Source organism: Mustela putorius, unplaced genomic scaffold (genome assembly GCF_011764305.1).
Source record: "Mustela putorius furo isolate JIRA1106 unplaced genomic scaffold, ASM1176430v1.1 tig00003909_pilon_pilon_pilon, whole genome shotgun sequence".
In the NCBI taxonomy this organism is placed as follows: domain Eukaryota; kingdom Metazoa; phylum Chordata; class Mammalia; order Carnivora; family Mustelidae; genus Mustela; species Mustela putorius.
Window position 1 is genome coordinate 37,922,419 of NW_025422057.1, and position 19,769 is coordinate 37,942,187.

The window sequence follows — 19,769 nt, forward strand, 5'->3', positions numbered from 1 at the left end:
AAGCTTGGTCCAGAGCAGGAGGGTGGTAAGAGTTTATACTCTTCTACCTAGACCACAGGCTCCTGAGGGGTTGTTGTTTATTTTTCGGGCTCAAAGAGTTGAGACTCCAATATGATATAAAATAGGTAGTATAATAAAAATACTTTATAAATCAGAAACTCGGTGGAGTTCGGACGATGCTCTGTCAGCTCTGAAATAAACACACGGGAACCCTCCTGACTTCATTTCCTCTGTTCTTCATCCGTGCGAGGCCGGAGTGAGTCCGCCTGCGTTTGTTTTCCTTAATTCCCCGGGCCCGGCCTGCACCAGGTTGGTCCCGCGCAGTTACGAATGAACCTTGCCTTTCCCTGCGATGTGCCGTGGAGGGACGTGTGTTTTTCTTCCTTGTCCTGAGGGAGCCGGGGACAGGGCTGAGCTGCAGACAGCACAAGGGGCCGATCCAGCACCTGTCAATCATCCTGATGCAGAACGGTCTAGTTCTCACAAGGGCCCTTTACCCGGTATATCTGGCAAAGTTTTCCTTTAGGAAAAGGTATCGTTTGTAATAAAGAGTTCTCTGCGATTAAGGGACACCTAGCAGGTTAAGCCTTCAGGATCTTCAACCTGCCGTTTGGTGGAGCATGATGAGACCCATGGAGGAAAACAATGTGCTTAGAGTCACTGAGCTGGCAGGGTGATGGGGTCTGGAGCCCCCCCACTGGAAAGAGAACCTTGAAACTACGACTCCAATCCCCCCCGGGGCACTGCGGGAGCCCCTCCCCTGCAATGCAGGCTCTGCTTCCTCGAGTTTCAGCGCTCCCCAGCAGAGCACAGAGACCCCTTTGTTCCACAGACATCCTGGTTAGAACTTCTCTTTACATTGATCTCAGATCTGTCCCTGTCTTCGGCTGCCAATCACTCATTCTAATTCTGGTGACTGAATCGAAATAGAATAAGTGCATTCTTTTTTCCATGCGATGGCTCTTCAAGAATCCCAAGGCTTCTTTGAATCTTCTCCCAAGGCTTTACTTTTCCAGATTAACCGCATTTGTTTGGTACTTCCTCCAACTTTCCAGATACTTTTCCTCTCTTTTCTTCTCCTGATGTGTTTGAAGCTGTCAGTCATGATTCCTAAAATGTGTTTGGAATGGCTCACGATATCACGGTGATCAGTCCAGGATTGCTAACGATGATGTCCTGCACAGTCCAGCTCATGCTGTGTGTACTCACTGAACTTACACATTCTCAGTCTCCCTTCGATTGTCGATTTTATAAACATAAACTGTTATTTGTATCTATTTACTCAATGTTCGACTTCTTGATGTTCTTAAAAGGATTTAAAGTGACCGCTCAAAATATAATATGGTCGTATATAAAAATATTCGTTAAGAAACTAGCACAGGGAGAGCATGGATAAGGAAACTAGAGAAGCACAAAAGTTATATTGGCAGGTAGAATGCATTCCAGGAGATACTGTAACCCAGCCAGAGATAGACCACATAGTTGGCTTTAAGTTTCCTAGCAACAAGTGGAAAGAGGGTAACATAATCATTTATGTGTCAGAGTGCACATAGAGGAAACTTAAGTCAGTGGCTCAGGATAGTCACAGCTATTCCTGGTGCTGAGGCTTAACAGAAATATTTCTCAGTGACCCTGTTAGAGGTGACCGTGGGACAAAACCCTTAGCAACATTCCTAGAGCAAACACAGAACATTTCCTAAGGCTCTGGTTGCTTATATGTCCCTGAGCTGCTGCTGATCATCTTATGACATATCCCAACATAATGCGTTTTGGCAATTGTTTTTTTTTAATCATATTTTTATCCTCGCTACATTTCTAAAGTGTGGTTTGGGGAATTCTTATTAAAAAAGGAAGATGGGGAAATATGGGAACATCCATGTCACTCAATATCCTATAGAATGCCTTGGATTTTCAAAGTTCTATGATTTTCCACCCTTTTCTTATTGGATCACATCCTTGTAATATTCTCCCAGGACCGTGTTCCTGTTATTTATTATTACTGTTATTATTTTAAATGAAACATGTTTTGAGGGGAGGGACACTTGTAGGAACTTTTCTGTTCTGTTGTTTTAGCCCAGGGAAGGTCTAGCTGGAAACCTGGGGTTATGCATGGCATCTGTCCCTCCAGGGTATAGAATAACTTCAGTTCTCCTGAAGTCCTAGTTTCCAGATGTCTCTATCTGGGTGCAAAGAGAGGGCAAGAACAGGGCTGGTTCCATGCCTCAGCCTGAGAGGCTCTGGTGCTGGGGATAGAGAACAGCTTCTTTTTGAGCTCAGCAGGGAGCCTGGCATAGCTCCTTTGTCTACTCAAAAGCTACTCATATGTGCATCACAGTGAGCTCAGACGTCCTAACAGCTCATTTTTGGATTTTAGCCTCCAGCCAGTGAAACTGACTGCCTTCAAGGCCTCCATCTCTCCTCCACACAACCCCCAAAGGACTCCGGGACTGGCAGTCATCACCTTTATCATCCTCCCGTTGAGAGCCCCCAGCACTGCCTATGAGCAGCCCAGGAGGTTTGGTCTCGAGTTTGGAAATGTTTCCCTTTGTGACTAGCACCCTATTGTCTTGCTTTGAATTTCTTCCATTTCTACCTGCACCTGCATGGGTCAGATGAAATGCTACCTCACTATTGTACAGCCAGGGAAGCACTTGTGTCCTCCCTCAAGCAAACAGCCATAGTAGACTTTCTAAGTCCCACTTCCAACTATCAGTGAATCTCTAGACCTTTTGCTATCTCTACAGTTCTCTAAATGCTTCACAGAGACATTGACTCTGGGTTTTTGCTCCCATATGGTAAAGAAGTTCACAGAAAGGGTACCTAATAGTCAAGGGCAGGACTCGGGGTGGGTCCTCCAAACAAATCCTCCAGTTTTCTAATAAAAATGGCCAGGAACTTAAATTCCACTTTGGAGATAAAGACACAGAGGCACACATCATTCAGGCCATTTTCACAGCTCCGGGTGAGGGAGAACAATTCTAGTAGTATCTGGGTCTGGTCTGGGAAGTGGAATCAGATTCCATTTCCAGTCTTAAACTGGGTCCTTACAACTCGTAACTCACAACAATAAAGTGACAGTTTCTATTTTGTTTTCATTTAGCGATGGTTCAAACCAAGAGTAAGAGGAGAAGAGAAAGGGTTTCTGTGCTCTGGTGGAACCAGCTGGAGATTCTGCCACATGCTGGGGAGAAGCCCACTTGGGATCTGTCCCCAAGCCCAGGAGGACTGTGTGCCTGGCAGCCCTCGGATCTGCTTCTCTGGGTTGGTGAATGCTGTGCCTTGGCCCTGAGCAAGAACACGAATGCTATGGGAGGGTTCAGGGGCCTCATCCACCTAAAACACGATGCATGTAGTAACCAATCAAGCCCTGGTATTCCTGGGGTTGCAATCATCGCACGCATACTGTGTGTCCTACTTCATCATCACATGGCTGTGTGATGTCGGGATTGCTATTAACAGCAGCATGGCCCCATTTTCCAGATGAGGAGACCAAGGTTTGAAGGGCATCAGGAATATTCGCAACAAGGGTCTTGAACCAGGTACCCAAGCCCCACATGACATCCGTTGCTTATCGAGTCACCTTTGGCTACAGCTCTCCTCACCCCAGGAGTGGCCGGACCACTTGACACCAAGTGCGGCTGGTGTCATTCCTCCTTCTTGGCACGCGGTGGACCTTTGCCTCCTTTGCCTCCTTTGTCGTGGGTGCAGCTGGAACTCTTGGGGCTCCCTCTTGTCCCTTCAGAGAACAGGGTCTGGGACTCCCGGTAGCTGTCCACCTGGAGGAATGGGGGAGAGCAGGAATGTTTGAGAAGATGACACGTTCTTTGTTGTTGTTGGCACTCGGGGTGCGAACGCATTTCAGCTGAGTAAGCACGAGCCACTGGATTCGAAGGGCATGGGAGACTTCAGCTCACACTGTGTGGAATTGTTAAGGGTTATTAAGTGTTCTCTTCATGGCCCCTTAATTTCTCTGAAATAAATCTCTGTCCTTGGCAAACACACTGAGGGCTTTTCAGTCTCCATGCCCCATTGAAATGTCAAAGTATGACAGGAAGGCATGGCTTCTCCCTTGTTTGGGGGGCTTGATAGAGCAAACCAATGATGTATGCAAACCAGCTGGAGGCTTCACCAGGATTTCTATGAAAATATGCAGATTTCCACCACGTATGGCCTTTAGATGTTAGTAGGAAAACTGGCCTGGTTTGCAGGTCTAAGCATCTAACAGATGTGTGGGCTGTTTGGGTGTCCCCAAATGGCAGACTGAGTTTAAGGACTCCTCTCTGCGTGGAAAGGCCACACAGAACTCCTCAGAGAGCTCAGCTGCACACAGTGGCCATTGTGGGGGATGACTGGTGTGGGACTTCATGCTTGCCTTCTTTCCTTCCTCATAGCCTTGCAGCTGGGCAACACCTTGATGGGAATTTGATCAGATCTATCTTTCTTTCCCTTTCTTCCTTCCTTCCTTCCTTCCTTCCTTCCTTCCTTCCTTCCTTATTTCCTTCCTTTTGATTTTATTTATCGGAGAGAGAGAGAGAGAGACAGAAATAGTGACAGAGAGCATGAGTGGGGAGGAGAGGGAGAAGCAGGCTTCCCACTGAACAGGTAGCCTGGGATCATGACCCAAGCCGAAGGCAGATGCCAACCGAATGAGCTACCCCTGTGCCCCTAACCAGATCTTTCGAATTGCTGGCTTACAGATGATGGAAGCTGAGACCTGGAAGGTCCTTCTTTCGAAGGATCCAGAATGTGGAATATACTAAGAATCAACGTGGGAGACATCCAGGCAAGGGAAGGCCACTTCAACTGGATGTTGTGCCATGGGAGTGAACACAGAGGGCAAGTGACAGGAGCGGTGATCTTGGACGGGGTTGGTGACATCAGAATGCATGTGGATGTTGTCCACAGGAACCCAGAGCTGAGTGAGCAAAGGGCCACCCTGCTTGTGATGACTAGGAGGAGGGACATCTGAGAGCAAGTGGGGACAGCATGTGTTGTGCTTGGGTATTGTCTGAGCCGGAGTGAATAACAGATGAAGGCATGCAGGGGCATCTGTTGGGAATGAGGGGCATCTGGGAGAGGTGGGCACGCTATCTGACTGGGCTTAAGGAAGTGGTTCTCAGCGGAGGGGACATTTGGCAGTATTTGTTTTGGATGTCATAACCGGCGTGGGGAGACTACTGACATCTCTTGGGGAAGAGGTCAGGGGTACTCCTCCACACTCTACCATACCAAGTGGTCAACAAAAAGTCAACCAGGCCAGAATATCAATAGCACAGACATTAAGAAACCCAGGTTTAAGATTAATTTAAATCAGTACCCAATGGCAGTTTTCATTTGTATCTATCAATTCTACCACCTGGATTTGTGATTTATTTTCTCACGCCCTACAGAGCCATCTCCCAGCTAACATAATAGTATCACGGCATAAGAGGACAATGGTTTAGAAGAATACAGGCACATTCTGCCATAGTTTAGGCCCCAACTCTTTCTCTCAAGCTGGAGACAAGCATTTCCTTCTTGGCACTCCCTAGGGTTCTATCTGTCCTTTATAGGGACTTTGAAACTTGATCTGAACCCGATTAATTCATCTCCCACTCTTCATGGTAGCCAGCTGACTGTCTTGACCCTAGAAATTACTTAATGAATGTTTGCAATCCACCCAAGATCACTGAGGCTGAACTGGAGCTGAATTTCCAGGCATTCATTCCATGTTTATTTTTGGATTGGGAAGAGTGGCCATTATATACTTTCAGAGCCACTCTTCATTGGAAGAACCCATGGGAGGAGGACCAGAGCCCCATTAATAATGGTCTTATTCTGTTAGTGATTTGACTCCCCAAGGCTCCAGCAATTTCTCACATTTATGACCTCAAGGCTCCATTGGAGAGAGAAAGTGGCATCCTCTTCACCCCCCAGTCTCTCACCTCATGACCCCCATATGAATGTTATTTTGTTCTTCCTGTACGCTAAGTGATTCTGAATAAATGAGCCTCTCTAACACTGTCCTAAGTGACCCTGTGAGGTGTGAAGAGGAAGAAACCATCCCTCTCTTGACAAATTCTCACTTAAGTGAAGAGGACAGGTGGGCCCATAAGTCATCATGATAGACGGATTCAGTGCCTTAGTAGAAGCATATAGAGTGTCTGTGAGGGTAGAGGGAAAGAAGCCTCACTGGCCTTGTGGGAAGGGAGGGATCAGAGAGTGGGGCAGGCCCCATTTGAACTGGCCTTCAAAGAGGATGGAAACATGCCTCGGAAGGCCTTCTTTCTTCACCTAAAGGAACAAGTGGCCAAGAAAAGAAGCTGTGGCCTCCTCACTGTTGTTAAGGCCACCAGCCATTTCTTCCCACAGCCTTGACACGATGGACAGGCCACCCATCTGGAGGGTAAGAGCAGTGGATGAGATGAACATCCAGCTCCTTGAGCCACAAGACCCTCCAGAGTCTGGACATGACTCAGCTGACCCGTCATCAACCCCCACGTTCTCCCCCAATCTCAGTCACTTCTTCTAATTCCCGGTAACGGCAGAATGTTCTTGATTGCTTCAGCTACCATGTATGTGTCCTTTCCTTGTTTGGAAAGCATCCTTCACGGGTGAATTTTCTACCTGTGACAGTCTGGCTTACCTTCAGCTGTAATGTCAAAAGTCACTTTCTCCTTGAAATGTTTCTACTGTGCCTGGGTAGAAATCACTGCTTCTGTCATAGTTCTTATTTGCGTTTCCTATCACGTGAGTGCCAAAGATGTTTGCATCTGTCTGTCTCTCATGTGCTGCTTGGGGGCCACACATGATATTTTTAACATATGTTTGTATAGCGGCCCCACCTTCTCTACCCAGTGTCAACTTTAATCAATATGCAGTAGGTGCTAAGTAAAATGCTTACTGTTGACAAAGATGATAGGTAGTACAAAAGTTTCATTAGAGTTTTCAGGAAGAAGTGGGTGCCTACAAAAGGGACTCATGGAGTTCAAAGAAATCTTGACTCTTTTCAAACTCCACCGGCATTCACCTTTCGCTGGTGTTCCTAAATACATAGACTGCCATGGTGCCGAGGGGATATTAAAGTTCAAAGAGACACAGAAATCAGGTTGAAGATGGTAAGTGATCAGACTCTTAAGGGAATAAGAGCATTTCCTCATTTCTGGACTGGAGTAGAAATGTCTGTAATCCAGATACTTAAAACTTGTCTGGGTGAATAGGTGGGGGAGGTTTCACAGAACAGCCTGGAGCAGGGCCCTCGGGGATGAACTCGGTGTGATCGTAAAGGTCACATCCAACCCCAGAGCTTCGGATTCCATGATAGCACATCTGCTTTTGATTGCTGGATTCTGAGCGCTGGGCTTAGGGCAGGACGCCATCTGAAGGAGGAAACACTAAGCCTGTCTGCAGGTCTGGATGTTCCCACAACGGGAGACCAGCTAAGCCCTGTGGCCGCAGGAAAGACACTGGAGCTTTGTCTCCGAGGCCCCACACATGTAGAGCTTTGCATCCCACAACGGCCCCTCCGAGGGAATGAAATGGAGCATGCGGGATGGGAAGCCCGGGAAAGGGGTCCCAACAGGAGCTGGGGATGACAGTTTTAAACTTGGAATAACAAGGGCATTCGGAGGAAAGGGTCGGAATCGGGATCAGACTCCACTCTACAATTCCCGTAACACCAGTCTCCGCGCCCGCGTGACCTCAGGGCGTCGGCTGGGTCCTCGCTCGCGAGGCGGAGGCCTCGGCATTCAACCACGTTAGGCTCTCATTTTCTAACCTAACTTTGGGTTGCTCCATCTGGGGAGACGAAGTGACGCTCTGTGCTTTGAGTCTAGAAGGAGGGGAACAAAGCCCCACCCCCTGACTATTGTTTATAAGATGGAGGCTGCACCCCGCGAGCCACGCGGGCTCCCTGCGGGGCGCAGATGTGAGGGCCCCGCGCCTCCTCCAGCAAGTGCACTTGCTCCCCAGCGCGAGCCCGCCAGGGCCATCGCGTCCTGTGAGCGGAGGCGGCCAAAGCTGCACAAACACATGTGGCGGAACGGACACAAGGCGGCGGTTGCGGTCCCCGGGGGGTGCCCAGGCTGCATGGGACACAAATTCCTCGGAACGCCGCAGAGGCCAGAGCTATGTAAACAGGAGATCAAAACAACAGCCTCGCTGGCCCTTCAGTGTGATGAATGTCCGTCCTCCATGTGCAGCAGCGGTCGGACCACCGCCATCTCTTCCGAGTCTGAGTTTTAAGAGGACTCGGGAGGAGACTCCCCCGTGTGGTTCGGGGGCTTGTCTTTGAGCTGGCCGGTCTCCCCGGCGGCTGGACCCACCTTCTGGAGGCAGACAGCCCCCTGCATTTTCAAAGCCCAGCCTGTCTGCGTGACCCCTCCCAAGCAAGGGGGGGGGGTGCCGAGGAGCAGGCTGCTTGGAGGCTTTCATCATTCAAAGCCAGCTCGGGGACCCTTCCCCCACGGCGTGGGAACGAGGGGCCCGCCTAGTGCAAATTGTGCCCATCGTCCCAGGACCCCCGAGGACCATGTCTGTGAGCTTGGGAAAGGGGAATTTAATGGGAAGGGGAACAGTGTGGCCAGGTGTGCTCAGGGTCATAAAACCCAGCAATTTTCAGCAGCTCTTCCTTCCAGGGTTTGCTACCTGTCTTGGGTTCAGTGAGACCAAAGCCCGTTTGGGACTCTTAATGGTTCCGTCCCTCACTGCCTTATCTTGGGCATCTTCTCTTAAAAACAAGAAAATAAGAAGAGAAAACCTTTCTTGTTAAATGTCCCAAAACATGTGGCTACTTAGGGTTCTGCTTTAACGCAAAACTGACAAGTTGTCATGACTCAATCCATCCCCCTGGACAGACAGACAGACAGGCAAACAGATCAATCCAGGGATACTCTGTTGGGTGAAGTGATCTTTGGGGGTGATTGAAACAGCTGTGTCAGATCGAACCACCTTCTATTTCATTATGAGGACTGCAAGTGTTATCGGCTCTTTTTGACCATTTATCATTCTGTCTTTTCTGTCAAAAGTGCCAAATGAATGTTCAGACCCTTGCTCATGTTTGTTATTTCATTTAGGAAGTATTAGCGATAAAGCCATTTGTCTGAGAATGTTTGACTTGCTTTGTTTTTGTTGTCTGGCCCCTACATTGCAGTGTTTGGGGCCAGAGGTGATTATCAACAGTACACCCTAGAGAAAGTGCTCAGATGGGCTCCAGTAAGGATCCAGGGTGAGGGTGAGGGGGGGTGGGGGAGGGGGATGCCAGTAGTCCTAGGAGTCCAGTGCAGGTCCAGCTGAGAGCCATGGGTAAGGGCTAGGGGTTCAGACATCCTCCATTCAGAGGATCTGAGAGATGTATGCGCATGTGTGTGCGCGTGCATGCACGAGTGTGTGTGCATACATGTGTATGTTTGTGCACATGCGTCTGTGGCAGGGTTGTGGTGATGCTGATAATGATGCTGGTGTTGATGGCAAAGCTGATCACTAGGGTTTCACGGTGGCATGCCACATTTGTTTGGCTGCTCCGCTGTGGTCTGGATTGTCTGCTTCAGAATCCCAGCAAAGGCTCCACGGGTTACCATAAATTGCGGCGCTGTTGGCTGCAGGGATCTTGGTAAGGTAGCTCCTCTGGAAGTTCCAATGCTCCAAAAGCCTTTCTTCCTGTTCTGGGTCCTTCTCTGGTGACTCATCAGGCAGCAGTATGAACTTGAATGCATGACAGAAGGTCTGACATCCAGGCCTCAGGCAAAGATATGCAGCAAACCCAGATCTCAGCTGGGCAAGGGGTTTGGAGGACACAGGACTCAGATAAACCATGTTGGCCCTTCCGTTGGGTGCATTTGGGGCAAGTCCTCCCCTCTGGACTGAGATTCCACCTCTGTTAGTTTTCAGAAACCTGGTTCTCCAGGTGTGATTACAATGAACTAAATAAAATAATTCATGTGACATTTCTATTCTATATGGGGATTTGTTGCGTGCAAACAATGTACACATCCTGGAATCAGGCCATCCCCAAAGAAGACATACCTGACTGGGCAGACTTTGGGCATCTGAGAGTTACATTGCGTGATATCACTCATTCCTGGATGTTTTCTTTTAATCCCGACTCTGTGCTATGCCCAGTGCATGAAGGATACAAATACGAAGACAGGGCCTCACTCCTGGGCTCTAAGGTTTTATACCTTTGCGAACAAACTGGCAAGGTCTCAGTCTTGTTGTTGTTGTTGTTTTTAATTTTTTAAATTAACATATAATGTATTTTTTGCCCCAGGGGTACAGGTCTGTGAATCATCAGGCTTACACACTTCACCGCACTCACCATAGCACATACCCTCCCCAATGTCCATAACCCAACCACTCTCTCCATACTCCCTCCCCCCACGCCCCACACAACCCTCAGTTTGTTTTGTGAGATTAAGAGTTTCTTATGGTTTGTCTCCCTCTGATCCCATCTTGTTTCATTTTACTCCTTCCCTACTCCCCAAGCCCCTCATTTTGCCTCTGAAATTCCTCATATCAGGGAGATCATATGAATTGTCTTTCTCTGATTGACTTATTTCGCTCAGCACAATACCCTCTAGTTCCATCCACGCCGTTGCAAATGGCAAGATTTCATTTCTTTTGATGACTGCATAGTATTCCATTGTATATATAACCCACCTTTTTTAAATCCATTCATCTGTTGATGGACATCTAGGTTCTTTCCATAGTTTGGCTATTGTGGACATTGCTGCTGTAAACATTTGGGTGCATGTGCCCCTTCGGATCACTACATTTGTATCTTTAGGGTAAATATACAGGAGTGTGATTGCTAGGTTGTAGCTCTATTTTCAACTTTTTGAGGAACCTCCATGCTGTTTTCCAGAGTGGCTGCACCAACTTGCATTCCCACCAACCAAGTAGGAGAGTTCCCTTTTCTCTACATCCTCGCCAGCATCTGTCATTTCCTGACTTGTTAATTTTAGCCATTCTGACTGGCGTGAGGTGGTATCTCATTGTGGTTTTGATTTGCATTTCCCTGATACCGAGTGATGTGGAGCACTTTTTTATGTGTCTGTTGGCCAACTGGATGTCTATTTGCAGAAATGTCTGTTCATGTCTTCTGCCCATTTCTTGATTGGATTCTTTGTTCTTTGGGTGTAGAGTTTGATAAGTTCTTTATAGCTTTTGGACACTAGCCCTTTATCTGATATGTCATTTGCAAATATCTTCTCCCATTCTGTCGGCTTTCTTTTGGTTTTGTTGACTATTTCCTTTGCTGTGTAAAAGCAAAGGAAGAAGATCCTTTGAAAATAATTCATTTTTGACCTTGCTTTCCCTTGCCTTTGGTGATGTTTCTAGGAAGAAGTTGCTGCGGCTGAGGTCGAAGAGGTTGCTGCCTGTGTTCTCCTCAAAGATTTTGATGGATTCCTTTCCCACATTGAGCACTTTCATCCATTTAGAGTCTATTTTTATGTGTGGTGTAAGGAAATGGTCCAGTTTCATTCTTCTGCATGTGGCTGTCCAATTTTCCCAACACCATTTGTTGAAGAGATTGTCTTTTTTCCATTGGACATTCTTTCCTGCTTTGTTGAAGATTAGTTGACCATAGAGATGAGGGTCTATTTCTGGGCTCTCTATTCTGTTCCATTGATCTATGTGTCAGTTTTTGTGCCAGTACCATACTGTCTTGATGATGACAGCTTTGTAATAAAGCTTAAAGTCTGGAATTGTGATGCCACTGACTTTGGCTTTCTTTTTCAACATTCTTCTGGCTATATAAGGTCTTTTCTGGTTCCATACAAATTTTAGGATTATTTTTTCCATTTCATGGAAAAAAGTTGATGGTATTTTGATAGGGATTGCATTAAATGTGTAAATTTCTCTAGGTAGCGTAGACATTTTCACAATATATTTTTTTCCAACCCATGAGCATAGAATGTTTTGCCATTTCTTTGTGTCCTCCTCAATTTCTCTTATGAGTACTTTATAGTTTTCTGAGTACAGATTCTTTTCCTCTTTGGTTAGGTTTATTCCTAGGTATCTTATGGTTTTGGGTGCAATTGTACATGGGATTGACTCTTTAAATTCACTTTCTTCTCTCTTGTTGTTGGTGTATAGAAATGCAACTGATTTCTGTGCATTGATTTTGTATCCTAACACTTTACTGAATTCCTATACAAGTTCTAGCAGATTTGGAGTACAGTCTTTTGGGTTTTCCACATAAAGTATCTTTTCATCTACAAAGAGTGATAGTTTGATTTCTTGGCCAATTTGGATGTCTTTAATTTCTTTTTGTTGTCTGATTGCAGAGGCTAGGACTTCTTGTACTATGTTGAATAGCAGTGGTGATAATGAACATCCCTGCCGTGTTCCTGACCTTAGTGGAAAAGCTCTCAGTTTTTCTCCATTGAGGATGATATTCACGGTGGTTTTTTCATAGATAGCTTTGATGATATTGAGGTAAGTACCCTCTATCCTTATACTTTGAAGAGTTTTGATCAAGAAAAGATGCTATACTTTGTCAAATGCTTTTTCAGCATTTTTGAGAGTATCATATTTTTCTTGTTCTTTCTTTTATTAATGTATTGTATTACATTGATTGATTTGTGGATGTTGAACCAACCTTGCAACCCTGGAATAAATCCCACTTGGTCATGGTGAATTATCCTTTTAATGTACTTTTGGATCCTATTGGGTAGTATTTTGGTGAGAATTTTCACATCTGTGTTCATCAAGAATATTGGTCTGTAATTCTTTTTTTTTTTGGATGGGGTCTTTGTCTGGTTTTGGGACCAAGGTAATGCTGGCCTCATAAAATGAGTTTGGAAGTCTTTCTTCCATTTCTATTTTTTGGAACAGTTTCAAGAAGAATAGGTAATAATTCTTCTTTAAATGTTTGGTAGAATTCTCTTGGGAAACTGTCTGGCCTTGGGCTCTTGTTTGTTGGGAGATTTTTGATGACTGCTTCAATATCCTTACTGGTTATGGGTTGTTCAGGTTTTCTTTTTCTTGGTGCAATTTTGGTAGTTTACATGTCTTTAGGAATGCATCCATTTCTTCCAGGTTGTCAAATTTGCTGGTGTATAGTTGCTCATAATATGCTCTTATAATTGTTTGTATTTCTTTGGTGTTGGTTGTGATGTCTCCTCTTTCATTCATGATTTTATTAATTTGGGTCCTTTGTTCTTTTGGATAAGTTTGGCCAAGGGTTTATCAATCTTATTAATTCTTTCAAAGAACCAGCTCCTAGTTTTGTTGATTTGTTCTACTGTGGTTTTTTGTTGTTGTTGTTTCTATTTCTTTGATTTCTGCTCTGATCTTTATTATTTATGTTCTCCTGCTGGGTTTGGTTTTCTTTGCTGTTATTTTTCCAGCTCCTTTAGGTGTAGGGTTAGGTTGTTCTTGTTTCTTGAGAAAGGCTCGTATCATTATATATTTTCCTCTCAGGACTGCCTTTGCTGTGTCCTGTAGATTTTGAACAGTCGTGTTTTCATTATTATTTGTTTCCATGAATGTTTTAAATTCTTCTTTAATTTCCTGGTTGACACATTCATTCTTTAGTAGGATGTTCTTTAGCCTCCATGTATTTGAGTTCTTTCCAACTTTCCTCTTGTGACTGAGTTCTAGCTTCAGAGCATTCTGGTCTGAATATATGCAGGGAATGATCCCAATCTTTTGGTACCTGTTGAGACCTGATTTGTGACCCAGGATGTGATCTATTCTGGAGAATGTTCCATGTGCACTTGAGAAGAATGTGTATTCTGTTGCTTTGGGATGGAATGTTGTGAATATATCTGTGAAGTCCATCTGGCCCAGTGTGTCATTTAAACCTTTATCTCCTTGTTGATTTTTTGCTTGGACGATCTGTCCATTTCAGTGAGTGGGTATTAAAGTCCCCTATTATTATTGTATTATTGTTGATGTGTTTCTTGATTTTGTTATTAATTGGCTTATATAGTTGGGTGCTCACATGTTGGGGGCATATTTAAAATTGTTAGATCTTCTTGTTGGACAGTCCCTTTGAATATGATATAGTATCCTTCCTCATCTCTTATTATGTCTTTGGCTTAAAATCTAAATTATCTGATATAAGGATTGCCACCCCAGGTTTCTTTTGATGTCCATTAGCATGGTAAATTGTTTTCCACTCCCTCATTTTAAATCTGGAGATGTCTTTGGGTCTAAAATGAGTTTCTTGTAGACAATGTATTGATGAGTTTAGTTTTTTATCCATTCTGATAACTTGTGTCTTTTGATTGGGGCATTTATCCCATTTACATTCAAGGTAACATTGCAAGATATGATTTTAGTGCCATTATTGCCTATAAGGTGACTTACTTGCCTATAAGGTTATTGCCTTATTACCATTATTGCCTATAAGGTTACTGAATACTTTTGCTGTTCCTTTCTGGTCTACTACTTTTAGGCTCTCTCTTTGCTTAGAGGATCCCTTTCAATATTTCCTGTAAGACTGGTTTGGTGTTTATAAATTCTTGTAGTTTTTGTTTGTCCTGGAAGCTTTTTATCTCTCCTTTTATTTTCAATGATAGCCTAGCTGGATATAGTATTCTTGGCTGCATGTTTTTCTTATTTACTGCTCTGAATATATCATGCCAGTTTTTTCTGGCCTGCCAGGTCTCTGTGGATAAGTCTGCTGCCAATTTAATATTTTTACCATTGTATGTTACAGACTTCCTGTCCCAGGTTGCTTTCAGGATTTTCTCTTTGACACTAAGACTTCTAGGTTTTACTATTAGATGATGGGGTGTGGACATATTTTTATTGATTTTGAGGGGGGGTTGTCCGTGCCTCCTGGATTTTGATGCTTGTTCCCTTTGCCATATTAGGGAAATTCTGTACAATAATTCTCTCCAATATACCTTCTGCCCCCTCTCTTTCTTCTTCTTCTGGAACCCCAATTATTCTAGTGTTGTTTCATCTTATGGTATCACTTATCTCTTGAATTCTCCCTTTGTGGTCCAGTAGTTGTTTGTCTCTCTTTTTCTCAGCTTCTTTATTCTCTGTCATTTGGTCTTCTATTATCACTAATTCTCTCTTCTTCCTCACTTATCCTAGCAGTAAGAGCCTCCATTTTTTATTGCAATTCATTAATAGGTTTTTTGATTTCAGCTTGGTTAGATTGTAGTTCTTTTATTTCTTTGGAAAGGGCTTTTATTTCTCCAAATAGTGTTTCTCTTATATCTTCCATGCCTTTTTTGAGACCAGCTAGCACCCTGAGACTCGTCATTTTGAATCCTAGATCTGACATATTATCAATGTCCATATTGATTAGGTCTCTAGCCTTGGGTACGGCCTCTTGTTCTTTTTTTTTTTGTGGTGAGTTTTTCAGCCTGTCATTTTATCCAGATAAGAATATATGAATGAGAGAATAAAATACTAAAAGGGTTGCAAAGACCCCAGAAAAATGCACACTAACCAAATCAGAAGGGACCCCAAAGTGGGGGGGGGGAGGAGGAGAAAGGGACTAAAAAGAAATTAAAAAAAGAAAAACATATATATATTAGACTGATGAATAGAACAGAGCCACCCACTTGAATTTGGGTGTATTTTGGTCTCCTAGAAGAAACTACCTCTCAAAATTTTAAAGAGGGAGAATATATATATATATACTCACACACCAAAATAAGAGTAAAAATGATGAACAGATGGAATATGACTGTAAAGATGAAAATAGAAAAAAATTCTAAAAAAGGGTTTGATAAGGTAAGTTGGTTGAAAAAAGAAAGAAAAAGAAAGTGGAGAGAATTTCCTCAGGCTGGAGACTAAAAGCCATGTGTTAGATTTAGGGTATATTTTGATCTATTGGAAAAAATCATATTCCAAAATTTTTTATAAGAAAAACTTCATAAGTATACAAAAAATAAAGTTGGATACAATGAAGGATAAAATATGACTATAATAATGAAGGTTTAAAAAGATTTTTTTTAGAAAGGTGTTGTTAAGATAAACTATTTTAAAAATGTTAAAAGAGGAGAGAGGAAAAGTTATAAAAATTAGAATAAGAAAAAAATAAAATTAAAAAAATTAACTAACTTTGCAAGACTAAAGAATCATGGGTAGAAAGCCATGAATTCCATGCTTTGCTTTCCCCTGCTCTGGAATTCCACTGTTTTGATTAGTGAACTTGGTCTTGGCTGGATGTTCTTGCTGATCTTCTATGGGAGGGGCCTGTTGCAGTGATTCTCAAATGTCTTTGCCTGAGGTGGAATTGCCCTACCCTTGCCAGGGGCCAGGTTATGTAATCTGCTTCTGTTCACTCTTGGTAGCTTTTCTTCCCTGAGCGCTTTCCGTAGAGTTCCAGAGGACGGGAATGAAAATGGCGGTCTCCCAATCACCGGCCTGGAGGAGCTGAGAGCTCAGGGCCCCACTCCTGAGTGTGTCCTTGGAGAAAAGTGCTCAATCACTCCCATCTCCCTGGTTTCCAGCCGGGCTCTGAGCTCACCCAGCCTGTGACGGAGCGTTTTTCTCTCAGGTGCACAGCCCCATTTGGAGTCTCCAAACCCAACACATTCCTGCTTCCAGAGAAGGAAGGTGAGTCTCCCCGGATCTGCCACTTGTGGGGTGCCTACTCAAAGAGCAGTGGTCCAGTTGTACCACGGATCACAGTTTAAGGTAACCCCAAGCTGAGGGCTCACTCCTTGGCTCCGTCTCTCTAGCTGGCTTCCCTGTTCTGATACCTGTGAGCTCTGCTTCACTCAGACACCTCTAATACTTCAGTGAGCCCACGGGACCTGAGACCACACTGTCCCCACAAGAGCCCCACCCCCGCTTAGCCTCTGCAGTGGTGTCCCTCAGTGGAGCAGACTTTTAAAAGTTTGAATTTTGTGCTCTCATGCTCTGCAGCTTCCCGGGAGCCGGCTCCTCCCTCTGTGTCTATCTTCCCAATGCTTTGGATTCACTTCTCCGCCGGTCCTACCTTTCAGAAAGTGGTCGATTTTCTGTTTCTAGAATTACTGCTCTAGAATTCTGTTTCTAGAATTATTACTCTTCTCTTCGATCTCCTGTTGGGTTTGTAGATGTTCTGAATGGTTTGATAACTATGGCTGAACTCCTGCGACCTGATGTCAGCTCAGTCTGCTACTCCTCCACCATCTTGACTCCTCCCTTTCAAGGTCTTAGTCTTAGTGACCCAGAAAGTAGAGGACTCATGGGCTGTCACTATGTTAGGGAGTCATTAGGGACTGAACTGTGCCCCCCTCATTCATATGTTGAGGTCCCAGTACCTCTGAATATGGGGACAGGGTATGTATAGAGGTGATTTAGGCAAAATGGGCTCTAATCCAACATGGCTGGTGTCCTTATAAGAAAAGATAAGGACAAAGACACACACAGAGGGAAGACCATGTGAGAACACAGGAAGAAGCTGGCCACCTACCACCCGGGGAGGACTGCGTCCAGAGCTTGTGTTGTGTAAGCCAGCTGGGGTGTGGTTCTTTGTGCCAGAAAGCTTAGCTAACTACTACAGAAGGGCAATCATGGGCAGTGGGAGGGAGCAGGGAATGGAAGGAGAGAGAACATACGAGAGCAAGGTCACAGCTGTGTGTGGCAGATGGCTCTGTGGTGTGGGCACTGTCCTCAGAGAAGCTTTATCCAAAGCCATGGGCCCCTGAGACAGGACAAAGGACAAACAAGTCTCAAACTCTGATCTCCCACTGGTTAGTGTTGCCCCTTCAGATGAAATTCTTGGTGACACACTGGGGGATCACTGAGCAGGACCTATGTTCCTGGTGTCACAGTGAAACCTGTTGAGGTGACAGAGATGCTTGGCACTGCCAAGGGGGAGGGGGAGGCACTGCCCCCGAGTTGCTGGGAATGGCTGGGAACCCCTTCTGAGTGGCAGGAGCAGGAATGAATGAGACTAATCTGGTTCCTGAGGCACCAAGAGGTTTCTTGAACAGGACGTTGGGAAGCAGGGAGGCACATGTGACAGCAACTGGGGTTTGGGAGCACAGCACATGCAGCAAAGGTTGCTGGGAGGTGGGTGAGAGGGGACCCCATGGCCAGAGCACCGGTCTTGGAAAGATAAGACATTAGGGTTCCGTTGTGAAAATAATGAGTCATCCTTAAAATGAACACTTCAAGCAAGGGTGAACGTGACTGGGCTTGCACTCAGAGAGAGTTCTGGACTCAGGGTGTGGGAAACTCAGGGCCCACCCTAGCAAAGAGGTGGGCTCATCCCAGGCCCTGAGCACCCAGCGGCTCTCCCAGCCCTTCTGTGTACCTCCCTCTGCTCTTTAGAAAGGTGAGCAGGTTGGAGTCAGCAGCCCGGCCTCAGTGCCACTTCTGTGGGATTTCTTGACCATGGGGAACAGTCAGCGCCGGCCGGCAATGCACTCAGAAAGCTCTTGATTTCCTAGAAGCAAGAGACGGAAGGGAGAGAACAGGGACTCACCCGTTCCTCAGGGGCCTGGTGGGGCAAAGATCATGAAATAGTTTTTGCCTTCAGTTATTCCTTCTCTAGAAGAAGCTTTCCCCAGGGGAGTGAGAGGACCCTTGAGCGCTCTGTCCCCTCAAAGCGCTGAACATCCCCCCTCCCCCCAGCCCTGTCCATTGAGAAATACTGTCCCAGAGGGCTCAGAACCCGATGTCACTCACTTATTCCTTAGTGTACACACATTACCTCTTTTGCTTCCGAGCTTTGAGCCCCACCAGCCACTGGGAAGGAGATGGGAGGCAGTCCAAGGTCATGTCTGAGCTGGGCAGTTAGTGGGGAGTGTGTACTGGGATGGGGACTGAAGAAGGGGCTTTAGGACCCCAGAGAACAGACTGTCTCCAGGGAATCCTAGGGGGAAGAGGAGAGAGGGGAGGCAGCATCCAGGTCTGCTGTGGGGAGACAGTGGTCAGAAGACTGACCCAGAGTACTCACAACAAGCTGGAGGGCAGTTCTCCAGACCTCCAGGGAGTTCATGGTGGGTGAGGCCAGGCCCTCAGACCCCTGGGGGGGGCCTGTTTCTGAGGATGTCAGGATGTCCCGCCTCCCTAAGGCTCTCACCGCAGATATATCCAGTGTCAGGGCTACTGGGGGTTGGTTCCCATCAATGCCAAGCCAAGTGACTCCCTTGTCCCCTGACCTGGTGACTCCTGGGCATGATACCCAGACCCTAATGTCCCTGCTGCCCTCTCCTTGTCCAGTGTCAAGACCCAGCCAGGCTGAGACCGAGAGCAGAGAAGACCTCTAGCTTTGGCACTAAAGACCCATTGATGGGCTTGAGGAGTTTCTGGGGGGTGTGTGCGGAATGGTTTCACATCACCTGACAGGACCTAGTCTCCTCTGTACATTGTGACTCTCTCCAGGTTTCCACAAAAACAAAACAACACAATACCACAACAAAGGAGCCTTAGGCAGACCTCTTCTAAATATCAGGTCCATCTATTTCAAATATATGGAAAAAAAAAAAAAGATTTTGTTTTCAGGGTGGCACCACAGCTGGGACAATCCTAAGATGACAGACAGAGGTAGTGGGGTAGTGGTGAGGAAGGCGGAGTTGCGCTCCAGCAGGCAGCCTCCAAGGTAGCTGGAGGGAGGGGTGTTCAGGAAAGAAAAAGTCACGTTCCCAGTTCTTGAGGTTTCCATCTCTCGAAGCACCCATCACTTGTCCAGGACCGGGAACCTATTATTATGTGTCCCTTGTTATTTTTAGAATTTAAGATGATATTTTCCTATTTTAGTTAATGGCCTGAGAATGAGATTTTGGTTGTTTGCAATAAATTGCCTGATTTGGAAGTATTGGTGCAGAGGGACTCTATAATTTGGTCTTTTTTATAGCATAGGTTTTTTGTGTGGTTTTTTT